This window comes from Haemorhous mexicanus, chromosome 1 (genome assembly GCF_027477595.1).
Source record: "Haemorhous mexicanus isolate bHaeMex1 chromosome 1, bHaeMex1.pri, whole genome shotgun sequence".
NCBI classification, from domain to species: domain Eukaryota; kingdom Metazoa; phylum Chordata; class Aves; order Passeriformes; family Fringillidae; genus Haemorhous; species Haemorhous mexicanus.
The window spans coordinates 25546423-25563675 of record NC_082341.1 but is presented as its reverse complement, the minus strand read 5'-3'; positions in this window follow the sequence as shown (position 1 = coordinate 25563675).

Sequence of the window (17253 nt, the reverse complement as noted above, 5' to 3'; positions counted from 1 at the left end):
ATAAGGAAATTCAAATGAAGAAGCAGAACTGAACAGGCATGAAAATGTATCTTTTAAGATAAACCAAGATGTTAAGGAATGGATAGTGATCTTCCTGTAGCTCTCTCAGGAAAATTTTGTGTCCGTGCATTCTTCTGCAAAACAGTATAAGGAAAATAAGCATTGCAGCTCTATTAGTTTCAGCATCCCCTGTTTAAGAAACATGCTAATAAATAGGACAGAAATGAGGAAAAAACCAAAAATTACAAGACTGAAAAGGGTCTCATGCGTAGTTTCTCTTGCATGGCCAAGGAAAGCTTTTACTCAGTGTTTCAAAACAGTCAACTGAGATGTAGGAGCTGACAGCTAGGAGCAAAAGTGAGACTTAATGGAGTTTTTATCAGTGAGGGTAGCTCACCTTTGCAGTGACCTCCTAGGAGAGTAGCAGTCTCCAGGGAATTTCTTTAGTCAAAATGAGATTATTTTTTCTGAAAATCATTCTGCATTTTACATTAGGCTTTACTCAGAATGTCCTAAGGCTTTTTAATCTCTGAAACCCTATCCAGTAGATAGCAGATTTCAGATGCAAAATGCTGGCTAAGGTTCTTATAGAAATAGAGAGAAAAGCTGAGGCACACTTAGTATTTTTACACTTACTGAGTTTGGGACTCTGCTTCCTTCAGCCCAGGATCTTGGAGAAGTTGTGGACTGGAACTAAGATCAAAAAATAGTCTTTGCTTACTTATGATTAGATCATGACTTTTACTGGTATCCCTGATGAAAAGGTCTGCTGGTCCAGGTGCTGCCTCGCACAGAGAGCTGCACCTGCCTCAAAGGCAGGGGATGAGGTCCCATACCTTAAAGAAGCACAGCATCTGATGGCACATGTGTGGGATGCGGAAGATAGCCAGAATTCTGACCTCAGCCATTGCCTGGGAGCACCTAGCGCTGGGCAGAGATGTTACTAGGGCTAGAACTACACTGGAGGGTCTGTGGAGTGTGTCAGGGTGGCTCAGGATTGACTGTTCTCTTCTCTGGGCCAGCTCCAGCCATGGGGACTGAGCTTTCTGGGGCAGCAATGTCAGGAGCCAGGAGCACTGTCCTGTCAGGCCATCAGGACGGTGGCCTTGGCTCTGTCCTGGAAGCACAGTAATGATGGCTCTACTGCCTCCTGAGCCTGCAGGTGCTCGAAGAGTTGGATTTTTGACTCAGCATCTCCATCTTCCACAGTTTATGACCTGTTTTGTGTAATTACTTCAAGGATAAAGTTGGTTATTTCATTAGTAGGTACAATCAAACTTTTCACCTAAGCCCTCTCCTTCCCCGGGATTTCTCCCTCTGCCATGGAAGAGTTGTATGAGCCCCTAAACTTGGCACATTTTCAGCCAACAGTATTATTTTGCACATGGGTGGATGGAATGATGGATTTCCCTTAAATAATGGGCCTCCTGTTCATCAACCAGCATGATGATTTATGTGTCATTCCCCTGACAGCTCTGTGATGAGGTGACAGCCTACCATCCATGCAGCAAGAACTTTGGCTTCTCCTCAGTGATTATGTTGTCTCTACTGCTGACTTCCCATACTGCCCCTGGCTTACACTCAGTGGGACTTTTCCACTTGTTCCAATGCCCAAGTCTGGCTGAGTATGCCTGAGGCTGACAGCTCTCCTGCAGCTGGGAGGGTGTAAGGTAAAGCCCTCAGCCAGTGACAGCATTCCAGCACCATCTGCAGCCCCATGCAGCCTCCCCAGGGAGGAGAGAGATGTGTGTCACTGAAGGAATGATGGAGCAGCTCAGCTGAGCTCCAGGCAAGGGGCAGATGTGTTTCCACAAGTCCTAGTCATGGGGTGAGAATGCAGACTGCTCCTTGAGCATTGCTTACTCAGGTTAGGCCAGCCTGTGCGCCAAAACCGTGGTGTCAGTCATTCCACATCTTCAAAGTGACCTCCTGTTTCCAGTTCCTGCAGTAATACTTCACTGCAGATATCTGGAGGCTCAGTGTCAGACCACAAACCCTTCCCATTAAACTTCTGTGCCAGTGAAACTGTTTGTCCCCAGTATGGGAGAAAAGGTGCTCAGTAGTTCAAATTAGATATACCAAAAACTATTTATCCTGTTTATAGATGTGGAGCAGATTAATATTTTAAGCAACACAAATCACACTTAAATTTGGTTATAAAAACATATGTAAGGTAGCTTTGAATGGTGTTGAATAAATTGAATATTTTTTCTTAATTATTCTTCAATAATTTGCTTGTTTACACATAAAATAAGTGGAACTCAGTTCACTGGATTTTTATGAAGTAGAAAGTCAATCACCATGAACGTAAATGTTCCCCTGTTCTCACACTGCCATATTGATACCTTGTGAAGGCAACATAATTGCCAGAATGGGTTTATGAATCTTTCAAAAATATTTGTAATGCTAATAGACATCTTATAAAAGAGCAACAACAGAATTGTCAGGTGAGTATGAATGTGAACAAAAGCCAAGAAAATCAGTCCTTCCTTGGACTTCAAACATATAAATTATTCCTCAAATACTTGAACGTTGATACACCACTCAAGAAAATCCAGGGTAATGAAGAGGGTCTGGGTGAGCTCTGAAGCTACAGCTCTGCTTCTAAAAGCATGGGACAACTCTGCATGGAGATGGTTTCTCCAAGCAAATAGGGAGCCTTAAGCTTCTCTAAATGAGGTCCATAAGGAGTGTTCATAAGGAGCAGAGAGGAGTGGAACTTCTTGGAATATTCAGGAGATGCCACCTCTTCAGATGTGAGGTGTTTCACATGAAAAAGGTTCATTTTGCTGAAGTTTTGCTGTAAGCACAATGTCTGTTGAGTGTGGAGGGTCCTGGCAGTCTTTGTGGCTAGTATAGGAACATCCTATAACACTGATCCCAGAGCCAGGAACCCCGTGCAGCTGGGAGGGTTGGGGGATAACTGCCTGAATGGATAAGAGACAGGTTTTATCAGGTATTTCTGCTCTGAATCAATGCTTACTTCAAAAGCTAAAAGACTCTGGAAAACCTATCTGCTTGCTTAAGTAGGTGCTACTTTTACCACTGTTAGTCTGCATCAATCAGGGTACATATGAGCTGATAATTATCATTTCCTTATGGAAAAAGGACACACATCATGTTTTTAGCATGCTTTAGAATGCTTTTACATCTGGGGTTACATGAAGTTTAGCAGGTGAAACAGCAAATAGTTGATGCTTTACTCCAAAAGTCAATTCCATACAAAATTAATTTTCTAAGTAGGAAAGAAATAGTTTTCTGTCCTTTTTTTCCCCTGCATGGATAAAATGTGAAAAATTGAGCTATCATCATTTCTTAGGCACTTACTAAAAGAACCACTAATGGCTTCTGACAAAACCTGTGCTGATTTAGCCCTACACAGGAATGCCCACCCATGAGCTTTTCCCCTGGCCATTATCCCGCCATCCTCAGGCAAATTCACACACACCAGCCACCTCCATCTGTGACCACAGCACCCCAGTCATGTCCCACATGGCTGCCCTTTCTTCCCTGGGTGCCAGTGCATTCCCTGGAGAGGAGGTCCTCACTTGCAAACAGCATCCTTTGTTGTCCTCAGTTCCTTCCTCCCTCTCCCCTCTTCCCCTGCAGCAGAACCTGGTTTCTCAGTAAATTTAGTTGTTACCAGTGTTTGGTAACTTCCTTGCCTGCTGGGGTTTTGGACATCTTCTACAAAGGGACAGATACCTTTAAGAGCATCCACCCACAAAGTTGTCAACATGTTCAGTACAAATGCACCTCACTTTCTCAGCTATGAACAGTTCTTTCCAGCCCAACAATGTTCAGACTGTGTGACACTGCCTGTGATTCCAGATTCCTAAATTATTCTCCCTGACAGACATTTGCAAGAGCTTTTTTTGTGTCAGCATTCACCAGCGATGTGCTGTTGTAAATACTTCACTCTATTAAAAGCCTGCAGGTAGTTTTCTTTTTATTTTCAGCATTTCATCCTGTGCTGTTTTGATGAGATACTTGAAAGAAGACTGAAAAATTTCTGCTTAACCTCTGAGCTTGGATTTTAATTGGTGTCACTTCAGATTCTGAATTTAAATTAATCTGTGCATTTCCTTTCTTTCCTTCTTCTCTCAGGTCTTCTCCTGGTCTTCATTCCCATGGGACAGTGAGCCAGAGGCAGCAAGAGGCATTAAGGTATCAAGAGCTGCTGGGGTTCTCCATCTGCCATAGAGTCCAGTCAGGAGTTAGACTTTTATGATCCTTGTGGATCCCTTCCAACTCAGGATATTCTGTGATCCTGCACACCTTTGCCTTGATAGAAAGGTGAAAGGAGCTGAGTTTAAAACCAGCAAGTGGTTAGGGGGAAGAGAAGAAAATCCAGACAAGCTGAATTGTTTCAGTAAGCAGCTTTGGAAAAAAAGATTTTGACAAATTGTTTCCCCTATTCACCATTCTTTTATTCCTCCTATCTCATGCAGCCACTTACTCGCCAGCTTGTCCTGCAAAAGCCAGGTCTGCTCCCAGCCGAGAGTTGGTAATCTCAAAATACTGCTTAAAAGCCACTTGCATTCTCTGAATAAAAGAAACCAGGGGACAGAGGGTCTGTTAATGGAGCATGAGAAGAGCCTGTGGATCCAAAACTGATAATTCTGAAGCAAAAGTAAACATCAGCACCATCAGAGCACCCTGAGTTGTTACACATCCTCCATCAGTTGCAGTGGGGCTGCTGGTGCACTCGTGGCAGCAGGAATCTGTCCCACAGACTCTGCTGCTGCAGGAGTCCACAGCACTGTGTGGGAATATCCTCTGTACAGCATGAAATCTGCACAACTTGGGTGGAAACACTGTCTTATTCTCCTAAATAACTTCACTGCTGAAACACTGATAGTCTCTGTGAGTTTCAGCTGCATAAACAACATCTGTATGAGCTTCAAAGGCCAGGGGAAGAGGTCTCTATTTCTGCTTGGCACTCAAATGGCAGGTAGAACAAAGCAGGAAATTTCCTTGCAATTCTGTCAGTGACATTATCTTCTGCATAAAGTTGCATTCAAATTAGCTGGCATGGAGGAACAGCATGGATGTGGATAAGGAAATCCATTAATCTTATGTTTTTCCCTGTGGTGTTGGTTTTGGCTGGGGTGGAGTTAACTTTCTCCACGGTGGCTGGAATGGGGCTGTGGTTTGGATTTGTGCTGGACACAGTGATGATAGTGCAGGGATGATTTTGTTCTTGCTGAGCAGGACTTGCACAGAGCCAAAGCCTTTTCTGCTTTTCATACTGTCATGCTGGTGAGGGGAAAGGGGCTCCATGGGAGGCTGGGAGGAGGCACAGACAGGACAGGTGACCCCAGCTGGCCAAAGGGGTATTCCAGATCATGTGACATCATGCAATGTATATAAACATGGGACAGGGAGGGCAAAAGGAAGAAATAGGTCACTTTGGGAGTGATGGCATTTGTCTTCCCATGTGTGATTGGGTCCTGCTCTCCTGGACATGGCTGAATACTTGTCTGCCCATGGAAAGCAGTGAATTCCTTGTTTTTCTTTCTTTGAGTGAGTTTTGCTTTCCGTATTAAACTCTTTATCTCAACTCACAAGTTTTCCAGCTTTTACCCTTCCAATTCTCTCATGATCCTGCTGGTGGGGGTCAAACCATGACATCTGTCCTTGCAAAACCCCTAGATGCTGCCCATCTCAGGAAGAGAGGGAGTTTAATCGTGGCCTTGTAAAAGAAAATTTAAGAGATGTCAGCATGATGGCTGTGTCTGCTGAAACAGACAATTACAATGTACAATTAATGTTCAGGCTGTTTAAAGATGTGAAATGTCTGTGGCTCACTTAATTGCTGGAACAAACCCAGGTCACTCAAACTGAATAAATATTTGTTTTGCTCTATAGTAAGTATCTGGCTTTAAGGGCTTTTTGTTCCCTTGATCTGGGGTTGGGGTTTTTGCAATTGTCTTTTCAGCTGCACTGGCTCTAACAAAGCAGTGTACCCCTGTCCATTTGACACTTGAGAGTTGGATCCTCCAGTGGGATCTTCACCAGGTTGAAATAGATGATATTGAAGGGCTTTAGCCCTTTCTGAACTCTCTGTGAAGACCCAAATAAATGTCTCGTCCTGGGCCTGAATGAGGTACTCAGCTCTTGATAGAAGGCAGTAACCTCTGTACAAGAAATAAGCACTAATTTTCTTGTGGAGATGGTAGGAGCAGGTGACAGTCACATACAGTGATGATAATGTTGGTGATGCATCTGGCAGCAGACAGGCCTGGAGGTGGGGTAACTCAGAGGATCATAGGTTTATTACATTTGAGTTTCAGCTGCATAAACAACAGCTTTATGATCTTCAAAGGCCAGGGGAAGAAGTCTATATTTCTGCTTGGCACTCAAATCACTACTTTGATTAGTATACAGCAACTTGGCTTCCTGTTGTCATTCTTTCTTTATGTATTTTCTTTAGGATTGTCTTTGTATTTCTTTAATGTCAGGAGTGCAACTTGCTCCCATGGTCAAGATGATCTCCAGTGGGGCTGACAGTCTGCTTTACTTCAGAAGAATTTATGATCCTCTGCTGTCAGCCCTGCAAAAGCTCTCTTTGGGCTGCAAATTGGAGTTGCTCAGGTGACCTCCAGCATCCTTTCCAGCCCAAAGTATTCCATGAATCTATGAAGGAGACATTTAGCTCCCAACCAAGCAGGTGAGAGGGGGATATGCACTTGAGTGGCTGAAAGGCCATAGACTCTCTCAGGGAAGTGTGATGGATGATTTAATGAATCATTAGGAGTGTGTGGGCTCTGCCTTCCAGTGGGTGATATCTGTTTCACTCCATCTTTGTCTCACATTATAAAGCAGGAAAAAAGTACTCTTCTGGAATTTTTTATTTATATTTCACAATAAAAGCTGTGACAGTTGGAATAAAGCCATTCATGGATTTATTCTTTTCAAAAGTACAGACTCAAACTCACAGACAAGTAGAAACTATGGTAAAAGAACTAGAAAATTTGGACTTACAAGGAGAGTAAGTGATAAATCAGAGTGGAGTGGGAAGATGGTGGGCAGCTGGCATGGCTTTGAGCATCAAGGCTGACAGCAATTTCCCTCTGTCCACTTTCTGCTGCAGCTGAGCACAATTCAAATTGAGTAGGAGGAAAAGCCATGATGACACCATCATGTTCAGAGAGGAAGGAGCAAGGGTGGTTCCCACTAACCATAATTTTTCATGATTCACAGGACTAGATAGTCTTCATAACAAGTTGGTATACCTGAGCAAGTAATTTCTAAAGGCTGGTAGAGCACTTGTCTGTGTTTCTGGTGCCAAAGAAGGGGGGGAGTGCTCGTGAGATGTGGCTTCAAGCAAGGCCTCTTGTCTGCTTGTACTTTCAGAGCCTAGCTCTTCATGTCCATCTCTCTTTCTTTCCCATAAATCACTGTGAACTTCGTCTTGGCCACAGAGAGGAGATGGTCACAGAGGCCTTTTAGATACCAAAGAAAGTCCAAAGAAGAAAAAATGTTGTTACAGATCATATGTGCTGGTAATGCTAGGGAGGAAGGAACTGAACCAAAGAGGAAGAAGTGGTGTGTTGTGTCTGTTTTAAAGTACTTTTCCAGTAAGAGAAAAGCAAAAGGTTAAGAGCCAGGCATAAGGCTTGTGAGCTCTCTTCTCTCTTGTGGTACTCTGCTGCTATGTGTCAGACCATAATAATATGGATATTAGGATGTTGAACAGTGGGCAAAATTTACTGGTGGCATAGGCACCAGAGGCAATAAATGAGGGCAAGAAGGAGAATGTCACCTGGAGATCAGCTCCCTTGGTACTGCTGGTATTATACACCTTTCCAGATTCTCTTTTTAACGCTTCAATGCTAAAAATGTTTGATTTTTTTCCACTTACTGAAAGTTAAACTTCCTACATAATTCTAACACGGTAAAGAATTCAAACTTTATCAAAGACATTCTAAGAAAAGCCTTTTTTCTATTTAATTTGTTTCAGGATTGATGCACATTACTTTCAGCTGAATGCTGTGACGCAACAGTTAAATTGTAGCAAATAACTGTGTCACGAAGCTGCTCAAAAGATTGTCAGTCTTTCTCTCAACACCAGTTCTTGCATGTCAGAAAATCCCTCTGTCCCTGACTCGCTCTCTGCCAGGAGTTTCCCCAGCAGTCTCTTCTGGGAATGGTGCCAGCCTGGCTGGCTGGCAGCTGGGATGGCACAGGTCCTGGAGAGCAGCAGAGGTGCTGTGCTGGCTGATCTCCACCGGCAATGAACATTTTTGCCATTACACTCACACCAAGCCCCTGTAATAAATGTGTGGCAAGATTCCCACCAGCCTGTCTGCAGATGAATGATGTGATCACTGAGAAAAGCTCATTGGATCATTAGTCCCCCCAGCAAAAGGCTCTCTTGGTGAGTAGGAGGTTGTAACCTCGCAGCACTCAGGCAGGGGAAGCCTGTGCTGCTGTCCCAGCATTGTGCATTGCAGGGTCTTGATGATTCCCAAAGCCCATCCAGCATCACAGCCTCACAAAGCAGCTCTTCTCATTCCTGCTTTGTGATTTAGGACAGAATTCAGAGGGGAAAGTCTCAGCTCCAGGCAAGGAAAGGCAGTGACTCAGCAAGGGGACCAGACTCCCTCCACTGCAGCTCATTATGTGACTGGGGATCCAGAACAAAGGGAGAACATTATTTCATCAAATGGCTATCAGGGTTTTGCTTGTTCACAGTCTATTTCTGCACTGAATGCTAAAAGCATTGGGGGTTTTGTTTGTTTGATTATTAAGCTCTTGTAAAAGATGCAGCTTCTCCTAAGCCTGTGTAGAGTGCCTGAAAAAAATGAGATAGATGGCTTTGAGGAATGAAAAGCTAAATGCAGTGAAGATGTATGTTTATAACAGGTTATTTCACTAATCATAACAGGGCCTTTACATGCACCAAAGCTAGGCTTGATTCATTAACTTCCATTGTTACTGATGAAAGACTTTAATTTTTTCCTAATCTCACACATACTTATTAATTCTTAAATCAAATATACATTACAGCTGAAAATGCACGTTCTGAGAGCAATTAAACTAAAGTACAGTGTGTATTTCTCATTCTGGCAAACAAATACATCAAGACCTTTATGAATATTTTTCCTTGTAGGAGTCTGTGTTTCACTGTTTGTCTACTGTAATGAATATTTTGACACTGCTTTTTGAGATGCTTGGGTGTAATTACTTGCTTATCTGGATAAACATGGTTTATTTAAAAGGAATATTTCTGCTTGTTTTTTTTTTTTTTTTTCTTCAGGCAGAAATTAAATCTGAAAACTAAACCAGCTGTTTCTTCTGCATTTAGACTTTCCATCTTTCTCTTTGGAAAAAATTGAAAAAATTAAGGAGCAAAGGTTCATTTAAAAAGCAAATATGAAACCAATGAGCCCAATGGATTTTCCTAAGCGTTTTTCCTTATTTTTTTAATGAAAAGTTTGCACTTTTATGTTATTTTAACAAAATGAACCACATTGATCCGGTCTTAAAAACCAGATGTCATCCAAGAAAATGGGTATTGATAAAAAAACCCTTTTTCCCAAGTCATTCACTAAAATATGGACATCATAGATGTTCAAAACATTAACTCCAAAATACTTTTTCTGTCTCACACAGCATTCTCAAACCTAGAAATGCTATGTTATCATAAGAAAGTTCCTAATTAATGGTGATGTTACATTCAGGTTTGATTGTAAACTGTGCCAGGGAGTACATTTTGATAATATTTCTGGATGCATTTTGATGACTCAAGAGGTCTGGATAAGGTTTGGAGGAAACAGGTGGTCTTCTAAAGGCTTCTTTTGTTTATCTCATTATTATTTAAAAATCATTTTATAAGGAGTAGATTGAATTGGCCAAATGTCCAGATACATTTCATTGCTGTTGTTATGGGTATTGTTATTATTAGCATTATTAAAAATGAAAATAATAATATGGCATATATCAATAGTAATAATGGCATCCACATAATACAAATATTATGTCTTGTCTGCTGTCTCCTCCTGACTTTCTGCCAGAAAACTTGGCTTGAAATAAAAAAGCCTGAGATATCTAACTTAGATAAAATAGTAATACAAACAAGGTAAATTACTTATCACAGAAAAGAAAAGGAAAACCATGTACCATCTTGTTAAATAATATGGTACATTTTTAATTAATAGGATTTTTAAATAAATATTTTTATTTCCTCCTAGACTATATTTTTTTGGAACAGAACTTTAAACTGTCTGACTAAAAATCTAGATTTTCTCCTGGAAAAGAAAATCCTTTTCCAGAAAGCTAATAATTTTTTGCACAAACAAGTTGAATTTTTCAAAAATTCTGCCCAAGAACATAAAGAAGTTGAACATTCTAAGAAAGTGTTTTGTTTAAAATAACAGACCATCTTATGCCTTCAGATTCTATGATTTTGTATTGCAGGATATAAACCAAAGTCGGAATTAATTTTTTTTGTCATTTCAAAGGAAGGATTTGGTTTAGTCTTCATTACTGCTTGTTCAGCCCTTCATTTCTCTGCAGTACATTTCTTTTCTTAATGCTTTTAGGAAGGGAAATATTCCAAATCATGGCATCATTATGAAATAAATGCTCAGGTTTCCATCCAGCTCTACTTTGGGACTTGCAGTACAACTTCTTATACCAGGAATCACACTAAATAATCTATACAGAGAAAATCCAACGATGGACCCGTAGGCATTTTGTACAGTCAAGGAGAAAGAGTTGCTAGTTTGTGATTAAAGGGGCTTTCATATATACTTAAAATTAGGCAAAGGCTTAAGTATAAAGTTTCATAAATGCATATTTGATGACTTGTCCACGAATTGTCCAGCTGCCATTTATAATCAACATCAGAGATTTAAGAAAGTAACTGACACAGTGTTTTCTTTTATACCAGATTTGCTCTTTTTGATATGTTCCCGAGAGAAACATCAAGGAACTTTCATCAAGACCACCATTTAGCAACAGTCATTGCAAAGGGTATGTTAATTAATATTCTTTTTTAAACAGAAGCTGTCTCCAAATGGTGCAAATTTTAAGGACAACTACCATCAGCAGAGCAAGTCTTATTGGTCTCCTTATAACAAATATTCACTACAGAAGTGGTTTGTTATCCTTGACAGTTTCCAGCTACATAGACAAGTCCTAAAGAAATATTAATCATGCTCAAGTTGGTGTAAAATATGTGTGTGCTTTTGAACTTCTTTACTGATTAAAACATAGGTCCAGACTTAGAATCTTTACTCAACAGTAATTGCAAAACAGTGCTTTAACTTGTTAAATTATCAGAATTAACCAAGCCCACAGAGAGGAGTCACATTACTTTTCTGAGTTTACTCATGCCAGGGAAAGTTTTGATGCTTGTAGCAATACAGATGTAGAGGAGAAAAAAAGTGTTTGCTGAGTCTTTATAATGCCTGTCTTGTAAATGACACCAGTGCATCCACACAGGGTGCTGCCTGCACACTGACAGCTCTTTGTAACTCAAAGCCATTGAAGGCAATGTGCACTTACCCAAACATTACAATTTCCGTAGAAAGAGGAGAAGCTTTGCAGTATAGACAACATCTTATTTCTTTCTCAAGCATTCCATATCTCTCTGAGATTTTAAAAATCAGGAATGGAGGCTGTTCTTGTCTTGACAACTCAGGCGCTTTACAATGCGCTCTCTGAAGATGTACAAGGTCTGTCAAAAGGATTGCAGTAACCCCTGCCTGCTGGCTGTGAACCAGTCAGACTCAGATCCCCTGCAGACACGTTTGCAAATGTTCACTTTTTTCCCAGTGGTGAGAAATAGAGTAAGTGTAATGGGAATGTGCTTTATTACTGTTCTCATACTTAGATTCACATACACAGATAAAATTTGGCAGGAAAAAAAAAAAAAGAGAGAGAAAGCAAAAGCATAAGCAAAGAGAAGCAGGTCTGGCATGTGTTTCAAGCTAAGAATGTGATCAGAATGAAGACAATAGCTGAAGTGTAGAGCAATATTGGAGTAGGATAGAGTGGGAGTCAAGTAGAGGGAGAGTACAGTTTCCTTTTCTTCAGGAGTAGCTGCTGCGGGTACATTTCCACTGTGGGACAACTGTGAGAAGGATCTGTGTTCTGTAAATAAAAACCTCCAGCAGCTTTAGCTGGCTGTTACAGGAGGCAGTTCTTACAGGTAGTCAGAGGCACCATACAAAGAGGGAAGGACTGTTTCCACAGTGAAAACACTGTGGTCCAAGGAGGTAACAATGAATCTTCCTCCACTTCAAAAAAAACCTCATGAAATCTGCTGAGATAGTGGAAGGACTTTTCACACTGCCCTAAGGAGGACAAACCCAGTCAGGCAGACCTTACCTGTCTTACCCTGGTGTTCTCATTACATATCATAAGAAGAAATATAAAAGCCCATGGCTCTCGCTCTCAATCACCATCTGCAGGGTAATTGCATCTCCCAGATTTGATTCCAGGTGGGTGGACTGGAGCTCTTTAAATTCATCAGTTCCTGGGGAACATTACAGAGGAGTTCCTTCTCCATCTGAATGTGGATGGTAGGATCAGAATAAATGCAAAGTTTATTACCATGTTTTATATTACTACTTGTAATTAATGAGCAGAAGAATCATGCACAAATGCTTCTGTAGGTGTATATATAATGCATAAGTGAATTAAAGAACATAATTTATCTTCAGTTTGCCTTTTTCCTCTCATCTGGAATACCTGACTGTTTGTAATGGTGATAAATAAAAATGCACTGAGTACTACATGGCATGAGAACCAGTACTGATCCATCCTAATTCTCTTCTGCCAGCTAAAAACCTAATTTTAAATGAAAAGTTCTCCATTGACTCTTTGAAGTAACTGCAATTACTTCCATTTGGGCCAAGACTAAATTTAGCCCCTGAAATTCAATAAACTCTACTGGCACATGAAACTAACTTCCAGAATCCTATGAATCTAGAGGCATCAGTTTCTCAACTTAGATCAAAGTGTTTGACTGCAACTCACTCCACAGGACTAATCCCATTTATATGAAGATCTTCCTTTGTTTTGAGCAAAGTCAAACCTAATAGGTCAGATGGTGGACATGGTGTTGCAATTCTGATACCTGGACTGCAACAGGACTAAATATCCTGAGGCACAGGAGGAAGGATATCAACCAGTGACAGGGTAGCCAGGGGCAGGGGACAGAGCATTTTCATGTCAGATAGCCAATGAATTCCACAAAGTCAGGTCCATCCTCTAGATCTTTTCAGAGACCATAGGAATGATAGTCTTAGTGATTTTCAACACTGGGGAAAAAATAGTTCCCATGTATTTCCACCCATCTTTTCAGCCACAGCTTAGGGAGCAGATTCTCAGTCAGTGTAGGTTGAAAATGTCTCCTAGCACTGAAGCTGGCCCCACCATGGGAAGCTGAGAACTCTCTCTACTGTTCATCTGTAATTGCACTTTAACCTTATCTTTTCACTTTAAAGCACAGCTCACCTTTTTATTTCTCAGCCTCTGATCAAACACCAGCTAATTATCAAAGAAGCATGGAATTGGGATGATTTGCAGAGAGCATCTTATGAGAGAGCAAAAAGCTGCATCTTGAAAAGATAGGACAATAAAGATATTTCAACAGGAAGTTAAAGGATTCCAAGAGAGTGCTAAAAGACCCCCAGACCATCACACTGGTATGTGTCTTTGTCTCCATGAGAAGATAACTTCAGCTTGGAGAATATGATCAGCTCTGTTTCCTTGAACACAGGGGACTCCTGATCTCAGTTACTAGTCTTATCAAAAAAAACCCAAATGCATCTCTAGATCAATCTAGGAGAATGAGATATGAAGCATTTCACACAGGATTCTGTGTCCTTTTCCATGTTTTATCTCCCTTTTTTGAAGACATGTTATCAAGAGAAAGCATGTTAGAACTGCACATGTAAAGTACCAGTTTTGCTTTTCAAAACTACTTCCAGGATCTCAGCTTCTTCCAAGGACTAGTAGACTCATATGAGAAACTGAACTTGTTTTCAGATGTCTGGTTTCTGCCTTGTAAAGAGAAAAACTAGAAAGAGAAAACTAGATTTCTGCCTACTTTTTTCCCTTCTTCATCTCTAATTTCAGGTGTTGATTAATACTTTTTTTTATAAGAACAGTAACTGTAAAGAAGTATCAAGCCCAAGTGTGTGGTTCTCACAGACTGCAGGACCAGGTTTCCAGGCTGCCACCAGCTGCCCCTGGACACCTGATTTTTCTGAGAGGGTGTTTTGCTAACAGCAGCCCAAGGGGCACTAGCAGTTCTCCTTTCCATCTACCACTTTTTGACAAATACGTCAGCTCCACATTTTGTTAAGGCATTCAAAGCTGTGCAGGCTTTGTGTTGCAGCCTGTTGAAACATTTCCACGGACTTCTTCAGTCACAGGGACTCCACCAGTACCCTTTTTTCTGAACTGCAAGAGCCAGCTTCAGTGTGGCCTTGTGTCTTTAATTCCCAGTCAAGTGTTTGCACAGCAGACTGATGTCTTCACTTGTAGCTTTGCCCCCTCCACTTGCACCTCAACCTTGTCTGGCTGACCTGTGGGGTGGCTGGCTTTCCTGGAGGCCAGGCACAGCAGTGTGAGTCAGCTCCCAAGTCAGGAATGAAGCTCATCTCGAGTCAGTTCAGAGCTCTAGAGCAACACCACACACTGCATTTCTTTAGGAAAGGACCTGGTACCTGGGAAGAAGGAAGCCAGTGAGACTTTCCCATGTGAACTATCTTAGAGACCCCATGTGAACCTGCATGTCCCAGCAATCAGTGAGACTGGTTTACAAAAGTTAGTGCTACACCAAGGGCACCACTAGTGCTGCATAGTTCAGATTTCAGGCTGCCTCCAGAGGCTTGAACCCTTTTCTGACTGCATTTGAGGATGTTTTGATTGGGCACGATGCTCCCAGGCAAGCCACCAAATGCATGACTCTGCGTAAACAGCACTGTAGAGTTTTCCTGATCAGAGGTCTTCCCTTGGTAGGTCTGAACTTTAACAATAACTGCACTCCTCAGCTCTGGTGCAAATCAGTGCATCTCCTGAGGGGCAATTCCTCTGGAAAGGACAGCTATAATTTAGAGCAGCTTGGTTTCATAAGTGATTACTCTGCTTGAAAGCAAACCATAGTAAGACACAATTTATGTATGCTGTAATAAAGATAAGAATTTCTCAAACACACATAATTTTTCATGTTATATGCAGGCTAATTACTCTTATAGAAACATTAGATTGCTTCTCAGGCTCCAGAGAGCAGTTTAATCAAATGTGCTAAAATATAAAGAAAATATTTGTTGCAAAAAAGACAAAAGTTATTATCAAAGCATTAGTGCCACTGTTTATCATCAAGGCTGATTAAGAGGTGTTTTGTGGCATACTTCTTCACTGGCAAGAGTGTCTCTGTGTTTCAATTCAGAGGAGACATGAAAGTGCTATTCCTGAGCATAATCAGGAATCGATTCTCCCTGACACCACCAAGCAATTACAGTACCATTAGGTTCCATTAAGGTGGAGACACTGCCAAATATAGACTCAGCAATTAAAATACTAAATGAAAGTTTGTGATCCCCATACTTTCCTATCTCGTGCGTGTCAAAAGAAAACTTGTCAAACCAAATCAGAACTGAGAATTTTGATTGAAACTTGTAGGAATCAGAAGTTCACAAGCTTTACCTACATTGAAGAAAAGATATAAGCCCTGAATGAAATGAAAAAGTCACACTGACCAGCATTGTTCTTCACTTGAAAAGATTTCTGGAAGTCACCTACTAACTTATTTTAACATGATCCACAGTTGTTTTTAAATTATACAGTGAGTAAAAAATGTACCATTTCACTTCACCTTCATTTTTACATGTTGAAACTGTTCAAAGAATCATTTTCCTTGAGGGAGGGAAAAAAACCCAAGTAATCAGTGATCAGTGTAATATAATTCAGTCTGGGAAATACAATAACTAGCAGGAAAAGTGCCTGAAAGCAATTTAGGAAACATCTAAAATCACAGGGGGCATTGTATGGTCAGATTGTGAAGTTAATGGATAGTTTCTTAAACCCTAACCAATTATATCTGAAACATCTGTCTGATGGTGTCTTTAGAGGGGCAACCGTGTTTCTGCTCCATGCAGAGTGCATTCAGAAAAATAGGACATCATGGCACAAATGGTGCCATGTGACTCCTCCCTCCTAGCACGGCTGGTGCTGTATGCCCACTTCCAGCCGTGCCATGCCATCACAATGCATCAGCCAGCTGGTTCCCAGAGCACACAAATACTCTCTAAGAAGCTGTTCTGAACAGCACAACAAAAAAACAACTTTATTATCTTCAGACCACAAACACAAGCAGTACATGATGTATGATTACCTTCTCCCAGAGCTCCATCTGATTTTCATGTTGAACAGAAAGCACTTCCATGATTTGATTTCCCGTGGGCAAAGGGAGTGGTTTTCAGTTCAAGCTGCCCATGTCAATGCCCTCCATACCCTGGGATGGGAAAAGATCTTGCCCTTGACCACCCTTGAGGGCTACCTGGGACTCTGAGAAGGGGGGATTCATCAGAGAGAGTCCTTGCACCACCCCATCATGGGCAGTGTCAAGCAATGCTCTTCTCAAAGCCACCCCACCACTACTGGGTCCTTGGCCTTTTCCCAGACGGGGTGAAGGTCAGCTCCCTTTAGGTTCTCCATACTTTAGACTGGCATTGCAGGTTGAAAAAACTCTATGTTTTCTTTTGTGCTCTCTGTGCTTTCCCTGCTCCAAACTTTTAAAACTTATTCCTTGTAATTGTTTTGTTCTGTTTCTGCTGCAGCAAATATATATTCCTTGACTGCAGCTCTGGGAGAGATTCAACCCAGCAGGTTAGTATTAGCTAATATCATAGGATACATCTCAAAGGAGCTCAAGTAGAGTTATTGCTACCAGGGGTAGAGCCTGCTTCTTCCTGTTCACATTAATGGTTTAATTTGACTTCAAGAGAAGCCAAACTACTTCCTGCAGCCTGCACCAGACTACTGTATGTCCTTGGTTTCTATGCACATTTCTACGTGTTCCAGCATTACCAGAACCCAGGGGCAAGGGGAAGGAAGACATCTGTACTCACTTGAGAAAACAATCTAGAACCTTTCCTCTCTGGAGCATCTGGAAAGGCTTGTTGTGTACCCAAGGGTTCTAGGGGTTCTGCTATTGTGAAACATCAGAACTAATCCAGATGCTTGCTGGAGAGTGCCCAAATGCCTGAACTTCCACAAGCCACAATT